Raw genomic sequence first — 21,922 nt, 5'->3', positions numbered from 1 at the left:
TAAAGAAGACTTTTCATCCGGTAGCATCTTCAATTGCTTTAGTGACATAGCACTCTTCTGTTACAGTTCTGATGTCCTAGTGAACATTTTCTCCTATTTCCTTCCCTCAGAAACAATTTCTTAACATCTACACATCATATCAAACCCAAGGTGTTCAGTTGTCTTTTCCTAATGGAAAAATGGACAAAAGTACTTGTGGACCCTGATGTTGACACTGTGTATGGTCTACCGGGTTTTATAAAGTCATTAGGACTCCAATTTTCTTCTTATATTTTACACATTTTTTAACTCCAATTTTGGAAACTCTTTTTACCGTTTTTCTTTTCTTTTATATCTCCTTAGAAATATCTCTTTAGCCATTTTGTATGGACCTAAGAAAAAATGTTGCAAGGCAGCTATGGTGTCTTCAGATATTTATGAATGTTTTGGTTTCTTTGAAGTGTAACATAAAGTCAATGACATCTGTGGGATATTAGAAGGACACAGCTTTTAGAATCAGCAGATGGAAGAGTTAAAATGGCAGTAGGATGCACAGTAGTAAAACGTAGATAAAGAAAATACAGATGAATTCAATATAAGGCTATATGCACGGTAAGGATTTTAATATAGCAAATTTGGCTTTAATTTTTTAGAAAATCTGCGGCAGAAATCCACAGCTGACACTCGGACTTCTGCCCCGGAGTGGCCAGTGGATCTCCATGCACCATATTGGTCGCACACGGGTTAGTCCCATTTTAGTTAAATGAAAGTATTCTGTGGTTTTTAAGGCAGGAATCCTCATCAATAATGAACATGTTGCAGTTTTAAAAAATCCACAGTGCGTTCTGAATCCTGAATGTGTGAACATGCCCTTACACCTTTTTCTTTTTGTTTCCTGCTTTTTACAGACTCTTCTAATAAGGGTATTTTTCGACTTTTTATACAGAACTGTACATACCTCTGTTTAGAACCTCATACCCAGGTTGATAATTTTTTTTTTCTTTACAGTCCTTGTCAACCATCCAATCATAACATTAAAGATGGACTTCCCCTTCAATAAAAGTATCACTAGCACAGTCTGTTCTAGCAGAGCCATATAAGCCCTCAACCTTCGCTGTCATATTGATAACAGGGCTACATCCATGTTGATTTGGTAAAGGACACAAATGATATTGTTGCTTGCTAAAGTCTGCAGTAGATTAAAAATCAGTTAGGGAGCATTCAAGAACTCTGTCTCCTTTGTAATAAATGTACAAGTCATCTACCATTTCCAGCGGATAAAAATAGCCATTAATGGCTTTAGTGATTTTTCTCCATTATCTATCTTCCACAAAGCTGATCTTAATAGTGATTTACTCAGTACCAGCATTTAGACAGTTAAACAATTTAAGAAGCTCGGCTTTGATGGATATTTATAGAGTATGTCTTTCATTGCTTAAGAACTAAATGCTCCACTCAAATTCTTGGAACTCGAAAGATTGATTTTGTTTGCCTTTTGATTAAGAGAACAGGATTTGGACATGAAAATCCAATTAGATGATTGTAGAGGAAGAGGATGCTGCCTCCAGCAGAATACAAATCTCTTCCTAGCGCCCAGCTCGAAAATCTGGGCCACATATCCACCATTTACAATTAGTAATGAAACAGTTGCTCTTTTTTTAATTCTTTTACACTTAACTGATTATTCTAAGTGGAACACAAGTCTATATCTTGGATTTTTATGCATAATTTAAATGGTTTTAAAGTATAAATGCATTGAGTGTCTAGTTATAGAGAAGTTCTAATATCTAGGTATGTGTCTCTGGGATCATTCATGTCATATTAAAAAAATAAAAAAAAGTATAGGTCCCTTTAACTCAAAGTGGACGTATCAGCTTGCTTTGTATGGAACAAGATGGTTCTTGTCCAAGGGTTGTTTCTAGAGATGAGCTAATCAATTATACACAAATTGAATTCGGTTCAAATTTCCAGTTTCGGGATTGTTAAAATCGGAAACTTTTGGAGTTCGCAGTGCACAAACGCCGGCCACAATTTTACAGATTAGAAAAAGGATTACATGGCCTTGGATGGGCTTCCCCATAATGCTTAGCCTGCAGCCTTCCCAAAATGCACTGCGGTTATCCCTCCCTCTAGAATAATCAATCATGAGGGGTATAGGTGGGTGACATTACTAATGTTGGCTTGGCTTTAAAGAGCTTGACAGGGGTTAAATACAATCCTAGAAATCTTCAGAGAGTCAAAGAAAAGTTTTCAGGGCAAAAGGAGCACTTTCGATTGACGGAAACAAAAATTCGGACCGATAACTAATCAGACAGCTGGTTCGACTGAATTAGACCCAAAGTTAATTTAAGGAAATTCACTCATCTCTAGTTGTTTCGTCTACCCTCTAAAAGGATGCCTGGTATACTGTTAGTCTCCTAGTGAAACTAGGGAAAATATAATGTTGGAGACTAAAGGAAAACCAATGGAATTCATAATCTAGTTATGGCTACAGTACATTACCATGAGCATTTATAACCAAGTGGGAGATATCTCCTCCTCCTGCTTCTTCTCCCCCTCATGCTGTGTCACTGAAAATCTGAGTAATAAACTCCAGCTACATCCCCCTCCTCCCTGGCTTTCATTTACTGTTTTACTCTAGTTGGATTTATTGGTAATTAATGAACATTTACAGAGGGACTGTAGGCAGAGAAGGGGGAAATACAGACTGCTGAAAAGTAAGGATGATGCCACTTTCCCCTCATAAGATATATTCAAAAGTTTAATGTATTAACATGTTGAACTGAATTTATAATAAAAAAATCTAATGGTAGGTACTAAATACAGTGCATTTGGAAAGTCTTCAGACCCTTTCACTTTTTTCACATTTTGTTATGTTTAGGCCTTGTGCTAAAATAAAAAAAATAATCACATTTTTCGCCATGATTCGGCACTCATTACCCTATAATGAAACTGAAAATAGAATTTTAGAAATTGTTGCAAATTTATTAAAAATGAAAAACTCAAATTTTGCAAGGACATAAGTATTCAGACCCTTTGTTATGACACTTGAAATTAAGCTCTGGGGCCTCCCATTTCTCTAGATCATCTGTAAAATATTTCTACACCTTGATTGGAGTCCACCTGTGGTAAATTCATCTGTTTGGACATGATTTGGAAAGACACACCCCCGTCTATATAAGGTCTCACATCTGACAATGCATATCAGAACAAAAACCAAGCCATGAGGAAGAAAGAACTGCCTGTAGAGCCCAGAGACCGGATTGTGTGGAGGCACAGATCTAGAAAAGGGTAGAAAATAATTTCTGGTGAACTGAAAGTTCCCAAAAGCACAGAGGCCACCATAATTGTTAATGGAAGAAGTTTGGAACAACCAGAACTCTTACTAGAGCTGTTCATCCCACCAAACTAAAAATTAGGGGGAGAAAGGCCTTGGTAAGAGAGGTGACCAGGAGCCCAATGGTTACTCTGGCTAACCTCCAAAGATCCTGTGTGCAGATGGGAGAAACTTCCAGAAGGTCAACAATCACTGCAGCAACTGGGCTTTATGGCAGAGTGGCCAGAAAGAAACCTCTCCTCAGTAAAAGACACATGAAAGCCTGCCTGGAGTTTGCAAAAAAGCACCTAAGGAATTCTCAGACTGTGAGGAACAAGATTCTGTGGTCTGATGAAACCAAGAATGAATGTTTTGACATCAATTCTAAATGTCATGTCTGGAGGAAACCAGGCACTGCTCTTGCCTGCCCAATACCATCCCTACAGTGAACCTTGGTGGTGGCAGCATCATGCTGTGGTGGTGTTTTTCAGCGGCTGGGACCGGGAGACTGGTCAGGGTTGAGGGAAAACTGAATGGAGCAAAGTACAGAGATATTGTTATGGCAGGAAGGAGGTGAAGGGAACAAGTGAGCCCTAATCTACCCACCGCCCTGTCCCTGCCTACTTGCAACGACCCGCCCTAGGCGACAGGGTACAACTTGGCGGCGGTCCCTACGCTGATTAAGTGCAAGGGGGTACAAAAAGGGGAACAAGCAAGGGAAGGGGCAGTAGCCCACGGAACACCGTGAGGAAACGGAGTGGTGAACGAGCCAGTCAGGATCAGGATGTAGTGGAGTATACAAACGCAGAGCACGGAGCAGGAAGCAAGCCAGGGGCAGAGCGAAGCAGGATAAGCGGGAACTGAAGCAAGGCAGAAGCAGGCTGGAGCAAGGCAGCAGTGGGGCCAGGAATCCAAGAAGAATAACAAGCAATGAGGAAGAGAAAACGGCAGGTATAAATGGACAGGGGGCGGAGCTAACTCCGACTGACGAGGCCGCGATAGGCTCTCCCACTCCTAAGCCTGCCACCCTGATTGGTGGGAGCCGGTGTCAGTCTAAGAGGTCTGGCCTCAGGTGTCGACTGATTAATCCTGGGAGTATCCACAGACGTAGTGCCTGGCAGATCCTTTATAGTACTCCCCCTTTTATGAGGGGCCACCGGACCCTTACTAAGAGGACCCGGTTTAGTGGGGAAGAGAAGGTGGAACCTCCTGACCAATACCCCAGCGTGAACATCTCGAGCAGGTACCCAAGTCCTCTCCTCCGGCCCGTATCCTCTCCAATGGACCAGGTACTGGAGGGAGCCCTGGATCATCCTACTGTCCACAATCTTGGCCACCTCGAATTCCACCCCCTCAGGGGTGAGAACGGGAACAGGAGGTTTCCTCGAGGGGTACCAGGACGGGGAGCAGCGTTTAAGGAGGGAGGCATGAAAGACGTCGTGTATGCGAAAGGATGGGGGCAGCTCCAGACGGAAGGATACAGGGTTGAGGACTTCAATGACCTTATAAGGCCCAATAAATCGGGGAGCAAACTTCCTGGACGGGACCTTAAGGCGCAAGTTCCTAGACGACAACCACACCAGATCCCCGACGACAAACCGGGGGTTAGCAGAACGTCTTCTATCAGCCTGAATCTTTTGTACGCTCTGGGACGCCTCTAGGTTCTTCTGAACCTGGGCCCAGACTGTGCACAAGTTCCCGATGAACATCCTCTACCTCAGGATTATTGGAACAACCAGGAGAAACGGAGGAGAACCTTGGATTAAACCCGAAATTACAGAAAAACGGGGAGACCCCTGATGAGTTACTGACCCGGTTATTCAGGGAAAATTCGGCGAGGGGAAGGAATGAGACCCAATCAAATTGACAGTCAGAGATGAAACACCTTAAATATTGTTCCAGGGATTGATTAGTCCTTTCCGTTTGGCCATTAGTTTCGGGATGGAAGGCGGAGGAGAAGGACAGATCAATCTCTAACTTTTTACAAAAAGCTCTCCAAAATAAGGAAACAAATTGTACCCCTCTGTCAGAAACTATATTGACTGGGGCCCCATGGAGACGCAAAATGTGTTTAACAAACAAAGAAGCTAACGTCTTGGCGTTAGGTAGTTTCTTAAGGGGCACAAAGTGGCACATCTTGCTGAAGCGGTCTACTACCACCCACACCACCGACTTGCCCTGAGATGGAGGCAAATCGGTGATAAAATCCATGGAAATATGGGTCCAAGGTCTCTGGGGAATGGGCAAAGAACGTAGTAAGCCCGCAGGTCGGGACCTAGGGGTCTTGGACCTAGCACAAACCTCACAAGCGGCGACGTAAGCCCTAACGTCTTTAGGCAACCCAGGCCACCAATAGTTTCTGGTAATGAGGTGTTTGGTACCCAAGATGCCAGGATGACCAGATAGTGCGGAGTCATGGTTTTCCCTGAGTACCCTTAGCCGGTATTGCAGGGGGACAAACAGCTTGTCCCCAGGGAGGTTCCCGGGAGCTGAACCTTGATCAGCCGCAATGTCAGAGGCTAAATCAGAATCAGTGGCAGAAACGATTATACCAGGGGGTAAAATACAAGCAGGATCCTCCTCAGAAGGAGGATTGGCCATGAAACTACGTGACAGTGCATCGGCCTTAATATTTTTGGACCCAGCCCTATAGGTAACCAAGAAGTTAAATCTGGTAAAGAATAGCGCCCATCGAGCTTGTCTAGGATTAAGCCTCCGGGCAGATTCTAGGAAAACCAGATTCTTGTGGTCAGTAAGGACCGTTACCTGGTGTCTGGCCCCCTCCAGGAAGTGACGCCACTCTTCAAAAGCCCATTTAATGGCTAAAAGTTTGCGGTTGCCAATATCATAGTTACTCTCCGTGGGCGAAAACTTCCTAGAGAAGTAAGCACAGGGGCGGAGATGGGTGAGGGAGCTGGTACCCTGGGACAAAACGGCCCCCACTCCCACCTCGGACGCGTCAACCTCCACAATAAATGGCTCCCTTTGGTTGGGCTGAACCAGCACGGGGGCCGAGATAAAGCACTTCTTGAGGGTCTCAAAAGCCTGGACGGCCTCAGGAGGCCAGTGGAGGACATCAGCACCCTTGCGAGTGAGGTCCGTAAGAGGCTTAGCGACGACCGAGAAGTTGGCAATAAATCTCCTGTAATAGTTAGCGAACCCCAAAAAACACTGTAGCGCCTTCAGGGAGGCAGGTTGGACCCATTCCGCCACAGCCTGAACCTTGGCAGGGTCCATGCGGAATTCATGAGGAGTGAGGATTTGACCCAAAAATGGTATCTCCTGTACCCCAAACACACATTTTTCGGTTTTCGCAAACAGATTATTTTCCCGGAGGACCTGGAGGACCTTCCTGACATGCTCCACGTGGGAGGACCAGTCCTTGGAAAACACCAGTATGTCATCAAGGTACACTACAAGAAAATTTCCCAGGTAATCTCTCAGAATTTCATTAATAAAATTCTGGAAGACAGCAGGGGCATTTCACAACCCAAAGGGCATGACCAGGTATTCGAAATGACCTTCGGGCGTGTTGAACGCAGTCTTCCACTCATCCCCCTCTTTGATGCGGATAAGGTTATATCCCCCCATAGATCGAACTTAGAGAACCATTGGGCCCCCTGAACCTGATTAAAAAGATCCGGAATCAAAGGAAGGGGATACTGGTTCCTTACTGTGACCTTATTCAAGTTCCGATCAATGCACGGCCTAAGACCACCATCCTTCTTCCCCACGAAGAAGAAGCCAGCACCTACAGGAGAAGTCGAGGGGCGAATGAAACCCTTGGCCAGGCATTCTTGGATATACTCCCTCATAGCTTCACGTTCAGGACATGAAAGATTAAATATCCTCCCCTTAGGAAGCTTGGCACCAGGCACCAAATCGATGGCGCAATCGTAATCTCTATGAGGGGGCAACACCTCGGAGGCCTCCTTAGAAAACACATCAGCGAAGTCCTGAACAAACTCAGGAAGCGTGTTTACCTCCTCCCGGGGAGAAATAGAGTTAACCGAAAGACATGACATCAGGCATTCACTACCCCATTTGGTGAGATCCCCAGTATTCCAATCAAACGTGGGATTATGCAGCTGCAACCAGGGAAGACCTAGTACCAGATCGGACGATAATCCCTGCATCACCAGTACAGAGCACTGCTCCAAATGCATGGAGCCAACAAGGAGTTCAAAAACAGGAGTATGCTGAGTAAAATAACCATTAGCAAGAGGAGTGGAGTCGATACCCACTACCGGGATAGGATAAGGCAAATCAATAAAAGGCATTTTTAGAGACATAGCAAATTCCACAGACATGATATTAGCAGATGAGCCAGAATCCACGAAGGCACTGCCAGTGGCAGACCGGCCAGCAAACGAGACCTGAAAGGGAAGCAAAATTTTATTGCGTTTTATATTAACGGGAAATACCTGTGCGCCCAAGTGACCTCCCCGATGATCACTTAGGCGCGGAAGTTTTCCGGCTGCTTATTCTTGCGCCTGGGACAGGTGTTCAGTAGATGCTTGTCACCCCCACAATAGAAGCAGAGATCATTCTTCCTGCGGAACTCTCTACGTTGTCGAGGGGACATGGAGGCCCCGAGTTGCATAGGTACCTCCGAGTCTTCCGTGGAAGAGCGAGGAGACGGGACCTCGGGGGGAATCGCAGGGAAGTCAGAGGGGAAAACATTGAAACGTTCAAGCTGACGTTCCCTGAGACGTCGGTCAAGTCGTACTGCTAGGGCCATAACCTGGTCTAGGGAGTCAGAAGAGGGGTAGCTAACAAGCAGATCCTTCAGGGCGTCAGATAATCCTAACCTAAACTGGCACCTTAGGGCCGGGTCGTTCCACCGAGAAGCTACGCACCACTTTCTAAAATCAGAACAGTATTCCTCAACCGGTCTCCTACCCTGACGTAAGGTCACCAGCTGACTCTCGGCTAAGGCAGTCCTGTCAGTCTCGTCGTAAATGAGTCCGAGGGCAGAGAAAAAACGATCGACGGAGGAAAGTTCAGGGGCGTCAGGAGCCAAGGAGAAGGCCCACTCTTGGGGCCCTTCCTGGAGTCGGGATATAATGATACCCACCCGCTGGTTCTCGGAACCTGAGGAGTGAGGTTTTAGACGGAAGTAAAGTCTGCAACTCTCCCGGAAGGAGAGAAAAGTCTTACGGTCCCCTGAGAAACGGTCAGGTAACTTGAGGTCGGGTTCTAGAGGTGAGGTGAGGGGTACTACTATGGCAGCGTCAGACTGGTTGACCCTCTGAGCAAGGGCCTGGACCTGTAGGGAGAGGCCCTGCATCTGCTGGGTCAGGGTCTCAAGGGGGTCCATGATAGCGTCAGCGTAGGAGAAATGGTAGACTAGGTATGGGCTTGTTATTATGTTATGGCAGGAAGGAGGTGAAGGGAACAAGTGAGCCCTAATCTACCCACCGCCCTGTCCCTGCCTACTTGCAACGACCCGCCCTAGGCGACGGGGTACAACTTGGCGGCGGTCCCTACGCTGACTAAGTGCAAGGGGGTACAAACAGGGAACAAGCAAGGGAAGGGGCAGTAGCCCACGGAACACCGTGAGGAAACGGAGTGGTGAACGAGCCAGTCAGGATCAGGATGTAGTGGAGTATACAAACGCAGAGCACGGAGCAGGAAGCAAGCCAGGGGCAGAGCGAAGCAGGATAAGCGGGAACTGAAGCAAGGCAGAAGCACGGCAGAAGCAGGCTGGAGCAAGGCAGCAGTGGGGCCAGGAATCCAAGAAGAATAACAAGCAATGAGGAAGAGAAAACGGCAGGTATAAATGGACAGGGGGCGGAGCTAACTCCGACTGACCAGGCCGCGATAGGCTCTCCCACTCCTGAGCCTGCCACCCTGATTGGTGGGAGCCGGTGTCAGTCTAAGAGGTCTGGCCTCAGGTGTCGACTGATTAATCCTGGGAGTATCCACAGACGTAGTGCCTGGCAGATCCTTTACAGATATTCTTAATGAAAATTTAATCCAGAGTAAACTGGACCTCAGAATGAACTGAATGTTCACCTTCCAACAAGACAATGACCCTAAGCACACAGCCAAGACAACACAACACAACACAACACAGGAGTGGCTGAGGGACAACTCTGTGACTGTCCTTGAGTGGCCTTGACAGAGCCCTGACTTGAACCCAATAGAACATCTTTGGAGAGACCTGAAAATGGCTGTCCACTGATGGTCCCCAATCCAACCTGACAGCTTGAGAAAATCTGCAGAGAAGAATGGCAGAAAATCCCCAAATTCAGGTGTGCAAACCTTGTGGCATCCTACCCAAAAAGACTGGAGGCTGTTATCACTGCCAAAGGTACTTCAACTAAGTACTGAGTAAAGGGTCTGAATACTTGTGTCAATGCAAGATTTTAGTTTTTCCTTTTCAAAAAGTTAGCAAAGAACTAACATTCTGTTTTCACTTTGTCATTATGGGGTATTGAGTGCAGAAGGATGGCAAAAACATGTGATTTTTTTTATTTTATTTTAGCACGAGACCTCAATATCACAAAATTTGAAAAAATTAAAAGTGTCTGAAGGCTTTCCGAATGCATTGTATATATACATATTGCCTATATAAGTAATATCTGTTCAAATCGTGAAACTTATCATAAATTACTCAAAAATATCATGAACATCTAGTTGGTGGAGATTCGTCTTGTAGGACCCCCACTGATCTTAAGAATAGACTGGTGCCATGGCATGCCATCAATTGAGGAGTGGAAAACAATAACTGATAGTGTCATCAGTTCAACTACTATAGAGTCCTATAAATATCAATAAACATAGAAAAAAAGCTGTCTGCAACAGCCAACCCTATTTCCCAGCCACCACTAATATATGAAAGAAAGTTACAATTTTATTAGCTACTTATAGCTGGACAAACCACAATTAGGATTTAAAATTATCACCAGCCGAGATCGGACAAACACATGTATGACCTGATTGACCAGGCATATCTGTATGTAACATAGGATTATGTCTTCCCTATTCAGTTAAATTGTTAGTAACTAGTAGCAACAATAGGTCCGATCAGCAGCAGTGTCTAAAATTTGAACAGCCCCCCCGACATGTTTCGCCACTAGGTAGCGTCCTCAGGGGTACACGGGGCTAATGCCGGCACTGTAGGTGCATGAATGTTTGCTGGGTTGTCACTTCTCTATAGAGACGGCAAGGGGTTTCAGTGTGTATATGATGCTAATGCATCGTTGGCTAGAGCGACCCGTTCTGGTACTAAGTTGCTGTTCTGTGCAGGTGCGCAGGCGCGACTCGACTTGCGGCTTGAATCTGGATGGGTGAACTGAGTCTTTATATATGATGCTAATGCATCAACGACCAGAGTGAGCCGTTTCGATACTAAGTTGCGGTTCTGTGCATCTGCGCAGGCGCGAGTCGATTCGCAGCTTTTATCCGGATGAGTGCACTAAGTCGTTCTTTCACCTTTATGCGCATGCGTCGCCTCCCCTGTCTGATTGAGGCACCTTATCATGTCATTCATTCGCTGGCTGAACACAGCTGAGAGGCCTCTATGTCTCCCTCATTGCTATTGGCCAATTGGCCCGACACACCTTCTGACACGTCATTTGACATGTTTATATCAGGATCTCCTTTATTCCGCGCCGCCATTAGCCCCGTGTACCCCTGAGGACGCTACCTAGTGGCGAAACATGTCGGGGGGGCTGTTCAAATTTTAGACACTGCTGCTGATCGGACCTATTGTTGCTACTAGTTACTAACAATTTAACTGAATAGGGAAGACATAATCCTATGTTACATACAGATATGCCTGGTCAATCAGGTCATACATGTGTTTGTCCGATCTCGGCTGGTGATAATTTTAAATCCTAATTGTGGTTTGTCCAGCTATAAGTAGCTAATAAAATTGTAACTTTCTTTCATATATTAGTGGTGGCTGGGAAATAGGGTTGGCTGTTGCAGACAGCTTTTTTTCTATGTTTATGTATATTGTGCCCGCCAGCTACCAAGGGTCATATCCTCGTTCGTTCTATAAATATCAATGGGATCAGTCATTGGATACAAAAACTCACCCTTTTTGTATCAGTTTATGAAGACATGTTCTTATTCATAATTATAAGAACACAGCAACCTGATATTTCCAAAAAGAACTCTGTATACAGAAGCAGTTGTAGTAATGGTCAAATTAATACCATCTAATTTCTCACAGTGTGATCATAGGGAACCACAACTCCATAACTATTTGGACATAACTAACCATTGACATTTCTATGGATATGACAGCAGTATCATTATCACTTTTCCGCTATACGTGGCCCTCATGTAGTTAATTGACAAGCAGCCACAGAGTTTTGAATCCATGACATGTTTCTTATAAAGGTTGCTTATCAATTGCAAAAAGTGTTAATAATAGGTACAATATTAATTGCATTGCTGAGGTAGCAGATGTTAAAACTTCTAGTAGGGTTGTTTGATCCTCAGGTTTATAAAGAGCATCTGTGGAAATAATTGTAATTACCACATTCAATGACAACCTAGTGAAATCTCTCGACTAAGGCATTTAAAGTGTAGAGATAATCATGTGTTCCATATGTTTTATTATTTATCACACATATCCCTAATTCTACTATATCAAATATGTAAAATTCACAAAATATTATTCTTCATATTGAATTTTTAATTTTGATTGAAAGGGATATTTGATAGGGAACCCCATGGTTCCCAACCATAGCTTCTTTCTACGGCACTCTTGGGGTCTGGTCAAGACCTACAGCAGTTGATTCTGATCTCCCTGGTTCATGAATGTAATGCCAGAATGATAGTTAAAGTAGTTATCCAATTAAGAAAATCCATGTTCCCATACCCTATTAGGGAATTCTGAGTTAATGGAGGGTGGTGCCTGCTTCAGGATCCTCATCTCTTGACCAAAGTGGAGAGTGGTTATAAAGAGCGTCTCTCACTCTGGAGGACCTGTTCTGTGCTGCATTACAAAGACAACCCATTTATATTTATGGACACTATGTAATGCCTAATTTCCCCTATGATGGCGCTGCAGGGAAACTGAAGATTTATTGCCAGGTTTCCCCATAGATTACAGATGATTGCAGAGGAAATAGAGGGACAGCAGGCATCTTAAGGAAAGGAAGTATTGCTCCATTATAGGTTAAACTAAACATTTGTCAAGTGCTCCTGTGGTTGGTAAAGTCCTAATCGGTCCATCGACTTTACACTGTTAATCTTGATGTAAATGTATGGTCAAAGCAGGTGATAGTTCCAATTATTAAATGTATATGTATGTTCTCGTAATCACGTGGCACATATCATACGTATCCACTTCATCACCCATGGCATTGCAGTTGTAATCGACAGTGACACACACACTAATGGCCAGGATTGGAGAAACCACGTACCCTGGCAGTTTACCTTTGAAAACACAGCGATCAAATTCGACTGTGGTGTAAAACTGTCAATGAAGGAAGAATGCTAACTGTGTACCCCAATATCACAATTATATACAGATAGCCCATGTCCTTACAAAAGAGCCCAGGACTGTCTTGTGAAAATGGCTGTTAATAAGCATTCATAATGAGATACCCAAAATATGCACTATTATGCAGAGGTACATTCATATTTAGTATTCCCATATATACAATAAAGTTAATATCTTATTTATGGAAATCGGTGAAAAGCATAAAAACTAAACTAAAAAATAGACTAGCTTTTTCTGCCTTAATAAAAATGAATATGTTGAACGCTAATGTTCGGTGCCAAAAATAAAAATTCTACAACTCATTAAGCTACGACTTAAAAATTAAAAAAAGATTATGGCTGCTGGAAGCAAAGGGGCACAAAGGAAAGTTTTAGGATAAAGCCAGGGTTAGACTTGTTAACCAGAGTACCAGAATTTCCTACAGTGGGCTCCGGTTCTGACACAATAATGAGCCTTTAGTAGAACAGGGACAGAGGTCCATAAGAAAACCCTGTTTTCTTATACTGGTCTGAGGAAGCGCTCGGTACAAATTCAAATCGCATCACAGTTGTTTATGAGAGAGCTTAAATCAATGATTTGCCTTTTATCTATGCTAGTTATCTTCTTTGAAGTGTCAGGTCGCTGCACCAAAGATTTTACTGACGGAACCATGCAAGGAAACTTCTGACGACAACGACCGACAGCAGTCCACTGCCCAATCCGGCAGAGACATCCATATGGACGATTGTGGATTCCCACTGAAGGTCTGGAAACCCACCTGCGGGAGACTCTTTAAAGCTTACAGCCAAGTGTTAAAAAGGGAGCGCTTCCGTGCCCCTCTTTCTCCATAAAGAACCCCTACAGTGGGTTCCGCTTCTGACACAAATAATAAGTCTTTAGTAGAACAGGGCAAGAGGTCCAAAGAGGTCCATTTGAAGCTGAATTTGGAGCCTACCGCTTGCCTTGTTTCGTTATTGAGTATATGTCTTATTCATTTACTTCTTTTTGTTTATGTAGCACCAACATTTTCCCCACCATAGAGATTGCCAAAATTCACATTAGTCCCTGTCCCCAAATGTGGCTTACAATCTTTTTTCGCTATCTTAAACACACTAGGTCAAATTCATAGGAATCCAATTAACCTATTAGTATATTTTTGGAGCGTGGGTGCACATATTTTCCTGTGGCCCCAAGATACCTATAATGTTCCAACTGTTCCATTCAGTCAATGTCCATAGAGGATCCTATTCCTTTCACTAAATTTATATTTTTCTACTCTGCTCCATTCTTATCTCTTTACATTAGAACTCTATCCCTTTAAATGCGACCATGTGTGTCAAGTCATGTAATGACAAGCTCCAATGGCTGATTGTCCGGTGTGAATGAGTTCAATACACATATTGTGCTTCGTAAAATCTCACCGCTATGTAAAGAATAATCATATTCATTTCTTCAACAAAGGAAGAATGGGAAGGATGTATAGACCTTATGATGTGCGCCATAAGGCTAATGCTTTATTGGTGATCTGAAGTGTCATCAGTTCCTTCTCTTTTTCTCTAATATGGTCATAAATACAATTATTTCATTTATATAACACAGAATTATGGCCCCTGGAGACATCCTCATTGGATTGTATTATACGGCAATGTTAATAGTACTATTTATAGACTTTTGTTTCCATCTATTGTCATGAAATTATAGTTTATTCCTTATCTCATTCATCTTTATAAAGATAAAACAGATAAAAACAAGGACATTTATTCAAAAACACCGAAAAAGGCCATACTTACAAATGGACACAGCCAGGTCTGAAACGCTGATGAAGGCGAGTGAGCAGGTGCTTTAAATAATAATAGCCACTCCCACTAGTCTTGAGGGGAGTGGTATGTGGTGCATGGGATGTGTAGTAAGAAATAATAAATGAATAGTGTATGTGCAAGTGTAATAATGTGAGTGAAATATAGGGGGCAGTAATGAGTGAAGTGCCTAAAAAATAAATGAATAATGGGATGCAAGTGTGTGAAACATGGAGGAATAGTGTGTAAGTCATGAGGCGCAACGTGACTAGCCAGGTAGAAGCCTATTTGTGACGCCTTGATAATTCATAGAGCGGGCTACCCTGCTTGCTAGGCCAAACAACAACACACCATGCTCTCCCAGCATCAAAGACCTGGCTGTGTCCAAAAGAAGCGAAAATAAGTAATAATGAAAAATACCTGGGGTATTAGTGATCATTTTGGCCAAAAGGACGCAAGCTTCTTTTGGACACAGCCAGGTCTTTGATGCTGGGAGAGCATGGTGTGTTGTTGTTTGGCCTAGCAAGCAGGGTAGCCCGCTCTATGAATTATCAAGGCGTCACAAATAGGCTTCTACCTGGCTAGTCACGTTGCGCCTCATGACTTACACACTATTCCTCCATGTTTCACACACTTGCATCCCATTATTCATTTATTTTTTAGGCACTTCACTCATTACTGCCCCCTATATTTCACTCACATTATTACACTTGCACATACACTATTCATTTATTATTTCTTACTACACATCCCATGCACCACATACCACTCCCCTCAAGACTAGTGGGAGTGGCTATTATTATTTAAAGCACCTGCTCACTCGCCTTCATCAGCGTTTCAGACCTGGCTGTGTCCATTTGTAAGTATGGCCTTTTTCGATCTTTATAAAGATAGCACATTATTCATATTTTCTTTATATTCTGTTCCCAGAACTTTGAGTCATTGACTGACAATATGTGACCATGTTCTTTTCATATCAGAGGGAAAAATACAATATAATCGTGGCAATTATGTATTTTTTTAGAGCACCACACAGTTATAATAAAATTATCAAAATCATATTCTACTTTCTTTTATACTTTCTCTGACTGTGTACTTGTATTACTGAATGCTAAGGGATAACTTAACTTTGTAGTACTAAAAACACAAAAAATGGCCATACTCACAAATTGGGCAGGTATAATCCCAATAGGACGCAGCCAGGTCAAAAATGCTGCTGAAGGAAAGTGCACAGGTGTGTTTAAATAATAATAGCCACTCCCACTAGCCTTGAGGGGAGTGACGTGTGGTTCATGGGATATGTAGTAAAAAGTAAATGAATAGTGTATAATGTGCAAGTGGTAATAATATGTGTGAAATATAGGAGGCAGTACTGAGTATAGTGAGTGGTGAATAAAGTGTAAAATATTGGGGGCAGTACTAAAAGGGTCAGGAACAGCTGTATCTTTCGTTTTACACTGATTCCGTCAGTCCCGCAGACCTGACACGTTCAGCGTTGGCGGGTCCTGCCTGTCTCTAACACGCAGGATCCAACTGTGATCGATCACATCTAAGTTCTGAACTTAGATGTGATAGATTACAGGTGGATCCTGCGTGTCACAGATACGCAGGAACCGCCGACACTGAACATGTCAGGTCCACGGGACTGACGGATTCAGTGTAAAGCGAACGATACAGCTGCTCTGTATAGAAAGCTGATCTGTCTATTAAAAAAAAAAAAAAAAAAATGCCCTCAAACGTGTTCATAGCCTTTAACACCCTTTATGCTCTGTGCACATCTGTGTTCATCTTGAGAAACTGAGTCATCATGGACATGCCAAGGTCAGAGGTCCCAGGTAAAAGATCGGCAATGGTAACAGGTAAGGCTCAAAGAAAGAACAATGCATGAAGTGCGGGAGCTAAACGGGATAGAAAAACCTTGATCAGGCAGTAAACACATCAAGGAGAACTCATAAAATAGGTTCAGTGACATCATCGGGCAACAGATATGCCCAACATGCAGGCCCTTCAAGAGAAAGAGAGAAGCAAACAGGACACCTCTCGGGAGGACATCACAGCAGGGTGCACCATAGGCAACCACAAGTGAAAAACGAAGAAAACACTAACTTACATATAGCCATGTAAATGACGCTCTAGGGCCAGTTCACGCTCAACATTTTTGCAGTTAAGTTTATATTCTCCAATTTCTAACATGTTGATGATGTAACTGTGTAATCATGTAAGATGGATGCGCTACAACTGTGAGAAACCTGAGGTGAGTGGGATAAATATTTATCACAATGCTTGCACTGTAGTATCTGTAGGGAGTAATATCTCTTTGTTTTTGAATTTCCCAGATACATATTGCTATTAATATTTTACTTGCTTATGACAAATGTGTGGAAGCTTTCACTGCCATCCCAGCTGTAAAATAACTACCGGCTACAATATATTAATTGCTTTCATATGGAATGCTGTTGGTTTCTGCAAGCTACATGAATTAATCTGTTTTACTTTTAATTGCTTTTAACAGTTTCATGGATTTTTATGGAAAACTGAATATGGTAATTTTAATTAATGCAAAGTTATGGGCTTTAATAAGATAAGTAAATCACTTTAGTAAATATGGTGAGTATGAAACATGTGGTTATAAAATTAACCCTAGTAAAGCAAGGTATATTCAAAAACGGTATGTGTACTTTTAGTATTGAATTTTTATTGAAATAGCTTACGGTTTGTGTCTACAGCTCCTACGCAGAACTATTTGTCTCCCTGTGTGTAGTCTGATACTACAGTCATGTGTTACTCTCTTCCATCTACTTCCTCTTCTACTGTCTGTAAGTTATCAAGAAAAGACGGCAGATGGAAGGGAATAACTGCAAGATCAGACTACATAGAGTTTGTTTGTAGTCTGTAGCCATGGAAATACATAAGTTTGCTTAAAAAGTGTAGACACAAATCAGTAGAAGATATTTAAAGAGACCCTCCAGTGATTTTTTTCTATTGCGGCCCCCGTTTGTAAAGTACACCAGGTAAAAGGTTGGGCAGCTCATCCTCTTACCGGACACTTTGTTGCTGAAATATCCCGGCCACGGGTTTGTCACGTGATCGCACTGTGATCGTCCAATTCCTATAAAGATAAGCACAGAGCAAGTACCCACTACAAACGTACCCACTACACACAAGGCATGTACCACTTGGTTAAAAATCTAGGGTATAGATAAGGCATAGAGAGAAAAACTTATGGCAAAAAAATTAGTGAGTGTTTACCAAGTCTTATGTGAGTATTGATGTATTCGGTGATTTTTACCCAGTTATGATAATCCTTCTTCTGATAGAAGGTCCTGTGAAACTCGAGCACTGAGAACCCCACCGATTGCTAAAACTAAGTGACAGAAGCGCTCGAATGAGCATTGTTCCGCTTTGTTTCTGATCGGCTTTCCTCGGAAAGTAGAGGAAACGATGTATGGACTTTCTATTGAGCCCGTATATCGCTCACTCTTCTGCCACTTAGTTTTAGCGATCGGTGGGGATTCCAGTGCTCAGACTCCCACTGATCAAAACGTCTGTCATGTCACCCATTGGAACCACCGGGGAGGCCTATAGTCTCAGGGATAGGGGGTCTGTGCGACCCGATCTGTAAATTCATTGATTTTTATTTGAAACCTTTGGTTGAAACTCTGCCCTCGTACATAAAAGATACAACTGACATGCTTACGAGAATTGATGGGATAGTCCTGGAGTCAGATATGCTGTTGGTGACGGCCGATGTCGAGTCGCTATACACAAGCATTCGACACCAAGATGGGGTTAACGCGGTCCGCTTTTTCTTGGGGATGAGCAACTGGGACAGCCAGACGCAAAATCTGATTATTGAACTGTTAGAGTACATTCTTGCCCATAATTTGTTTGTCTTCAAAGATATCTTCTACGTACAAAAGCAAGGCACTGCAATGGGCTCGGCGTGCGCTCCGTCATATGCGAACCTGTTTCTCGGTTTTTGGGAGAGACAGGTTCTGCAGGGTGGCGGCGCCCATGCCGCTGACCATGTGCAGTGCTGGTTACGCTATATAGATGATGTACTTATCATCTGGCAAGGTACGGAAAAATTGTTGATCGACTTTATGCAGATGTTGAATGTTAATACATTCAATATCAAATTAACATATACCCTTGATAGACAATGAGTAGACTTTTTGGATGTGACAATTGAGGCAGCTATAGGGGGAGCTTTGCAGACAGACGTATATAGGAAGGGGACGTCATTTAATTCCCTCCTGCATGCCACTTCAGCGCACCCATATTCTACTACAAAGGCTGTCCCAGTTGGTCAGTTCCTGAGAATGAAGCGGATCTGCTCTTCTGAGGAAAAATTTGAAAAACAATCACAAGATCTTAAAGAAAGATTTCAAGCCAGGGGATATAGTCAAAGGTGTATCAAGCAGGGATATAATCGGGCCAAAAAAACGGAACAAAAGAATCTTTTACATCCGACAGGTAGAAAAAAGAAAGATCAGACGGATAACAAAATTAGATTTATTTCCACTTTTAACAACCAGTGGCAAACAATGAGATTAGTTCTGGAGAAGCATTGGCCGATTCTACATACAGAACCTGCATTCTCAAAGGCTCTACCAATTAACCCTCAGATGACGGCTAGAAGAAACAAAAATCTGAAAGATATACTAGTAAAGAGCCACTATGTGCCTCTGCAACTAAACCCCTTCTCCACACGAGGCCCTATTCAGGGCTGTTACCCTTGTGGTGACTGTGTGGCATGCGCCAACATAATAAGGACAACTTCCTTTAGTTCCGTCAAAAATGGACGCCAATTCAAAATCCTGCACTACATATCATGCAGTACTACCCATGTTATTTACTACGCAACATGTGGATGCCCAAAGGTCTACGTTGGTCTCACATCCAGACAACTTAGGGTCCGCATCCGTGAACATGTGAGGGATATTCTGGCTGCGAAAGAAGTCAGCGATTTATCACTATTGAAGACGATTCCGAAGCATTTCAAATTGCACCATGGATGTGACCCCAAAACTTTTCTGGCGCGGGGCATAGACATGGTGCACTGTGGTGTCAGAGGGGGAAATGCTAATTAGATTCTAGCACAAAAAGAGTGCAGATGGATTACTACCCTCGGAACTATGACCCCCCTTGGTCTAAATGAAAAATTGAGCTTCTCTGCTTTCCTATAAATCGTATTCACCCATTGCAAATTAAGTGTTTTTAGGCGATTTTATGTTATAATGTACTACCTGTATTTGTTACTAATTATGTGTCTCTACGTCCATGTTCAGATCTTGTCGAATTTCTCCAATGAGGGTTGTTCTTTTGGACAGTCGTAAGGTTGCTGGAAGGAATTGGAATACGAACATTCGATTAATCAACAATAGATAGATGGATGAGAAATGAATACTGTGTCTTAACATTGTACATCAACTATGTCTCAAAGAAATATTGTTGGATGATGCCATCTTTTTGAGTACTATTATAAATTAACCTTTTTTCGAAATATAGATTTCTTAAACTTCCCCTTTATATTTAAATGTGCTATTTTCATATTTTATTTTTTCACTGGTCTTTTTACATGTGTCTTCATGTATCCTCTTCACAGCACTTACCAGTATATTAATCTTACAGTTATATTATTATTATTCTTTTGACTGCATACCACTTGTTATTATTCTTTTTATTTTTATTATTTTTTATTATTATTTCTTTACATTTTTTTAAATTTCTTCGTCCGAGTACATTGTTCTCGGTCTTAATTCACTTGCTTAATTATTTATAATTTTTTTCACTACTTATTAATGTCTATTTTATGTCACTTTCTTATTTTTGTTTATTAGATTTACGTTCACTGTCCTTCACTATTCACTATACACTTCTGGAATATGTTTTGTCCCGTGATATGGGGCATTTTTTACTGGTTGTATATATACTCCATGCGGAATGTACCGTTCGAATTACCCTATGATTTTGGCACCATCTAGAAATAGAGACATAGTTATTAGACACAATACAGACTTCATCTTGGGGTTGCGCATGCTGCAGAGATGTCGGGTGCTTGCCTCGGTCTCCTTTCTTCAGTACGCCGACTGTGCACTTGCGCGATCTCCTTGGAGACGCGTCTTTGGAGACGCGCGTGCACATTTGAGGCGTGACGACAGGCGACCGAGGCATTGCGACCTTTGACCTAATTTCGCGCATGCGCCGTGGACCATTGATGAACGTCTATACTCGGAACCACATTTGTTTTTCTTTTTCCTTCGTTACGCTCGACGGGGGACACTGTATAAGGAGGACAGGATACAGCCTAGATTATACCCCCTGAGGAAGCTGATACAGCGAAACGCGCGTTGGGGTGCTATTTTCTTTACGTGGATCACGGGTTTACTTCTATAGCCATGGGTAAGTGTATGTTTTCTGGCTCCCTCTGGTAATTTCCAGATGAGCAGCCATTTACACCTTAGGATGTATATCTAGATTGGATGGTTCCTTATACCTTGGGACGACCGAACGGTGCATACACTGGATATTAGACTTTAGGCTTTTTGGATATGTTTTTCCAGAGCACCATGTGATGCTGCTTGGATACATGGGATATACATGAGACAAACGGGAGATTTACTGGATCTGTATAGATATGTCAGTGCGACACATATACATGATAGACAGTGGTTTTTTGTGACTATATATTACTACATTGTATTTTTGTATACCTTTTCTATCTAGTACATATATGCCCGGTTCTGTCCATGTTTAAATATTCATATCATCCTTGTGGTTATATGCTATTTCGGAGTGATCCATATATAACTCTTCTTTTTTAGAAACCTCGCTATGTTTTTATCAATTTGTTATATGTGTATAATATATGTAATAAAATTTATCTTTTCTACTCGATATGTAGCTTTGTGACTCTTGTTTCTCAATCTTATGCTATGTCACTATGATATGTATAAATTCAGAATTCACTAATAGGGTATATGAAAATGGGTTATCTAAACTAGACAATTCCTTTATTTTTTTTCCCTAAAAATGTATGGCCTATCCTATTGATGGGTCGGGGTCCGACTCAGTAGCGTAACTACTATAGCGGCTGCTACGGGGCCCGCGGCATGATGGGGGTACGTGCCGAGCACAGGTACGGGCCCACCAATGCCCAGTGGCGCCGCTACCAGCCTCTATGGCTACTACAGCAGTAGTGACACCACATTCAATAGTATCTGCACCACATTAAATAGTATCCTGATGTGCGTACTTTATGGTATGTTTGTGCCTTGGCGTCGGTGACTGATGCCGGCGTCTATGTCGTCCTGGCTCTCTACTCTGTGCTGTACGCACATCCATTTACGGCTTTCGGGCTGTCATTTTCTGATTTTGTTTCCC

The 21,922-nt window shown here is 42.7% G+C and overlaps 1 long non-coding RNA gene across 3 annotated transcripts in view; it reads right to left on the bottom strand.

Moving 5' to 3' along the window:
- Positions 1–390: 390 nt before the first annotated feature.
- The window catches only part of LOC142656460 (uncharacterized), a 189,684-nt gene continuing 168,152 nt past the window's right edge, over positions 391–21,922 (bottom strand). For all 3 annotated transcript variants that reach the window (XR_012849679.1, XR_012849680.1, XR_012849678.1), the window contains exons 4-6: positions 19,786–19,880; positions 17,577–17,645; positions 391–462 (exon numbers count right to left, since the gene is read on the bottom strand). This is a non-coding gene — a long non-coding RNA (uncharacterized LOC142656460). The remainder of the gene's footprint in view (positions 463–17,576; positions 17,646–19,785; positions 19,881–21,922) is intronic.

The sequence above is a fragment of the Rhinoderma darwinii genome, chromosome 6 (assembly GCF_050947455.1).
Source record: "Rhinoderma darwinii isolate aRhiDar2 chromosome 6, aRhiDar2.hap1, whole genome shotgun sequence".
Lineage (NCBI taxonomy): Eukaryota > Metazoa > Chordata > Amphibia > Anura > Rhinodermatidae > Rhinoderma > Rhinoderma darwinii.
The sequence above is the reverse complement of the archived record's forward strand: the minus strand, read 5'-3'. Positions and strand labels throughout refer to the sequence as shown.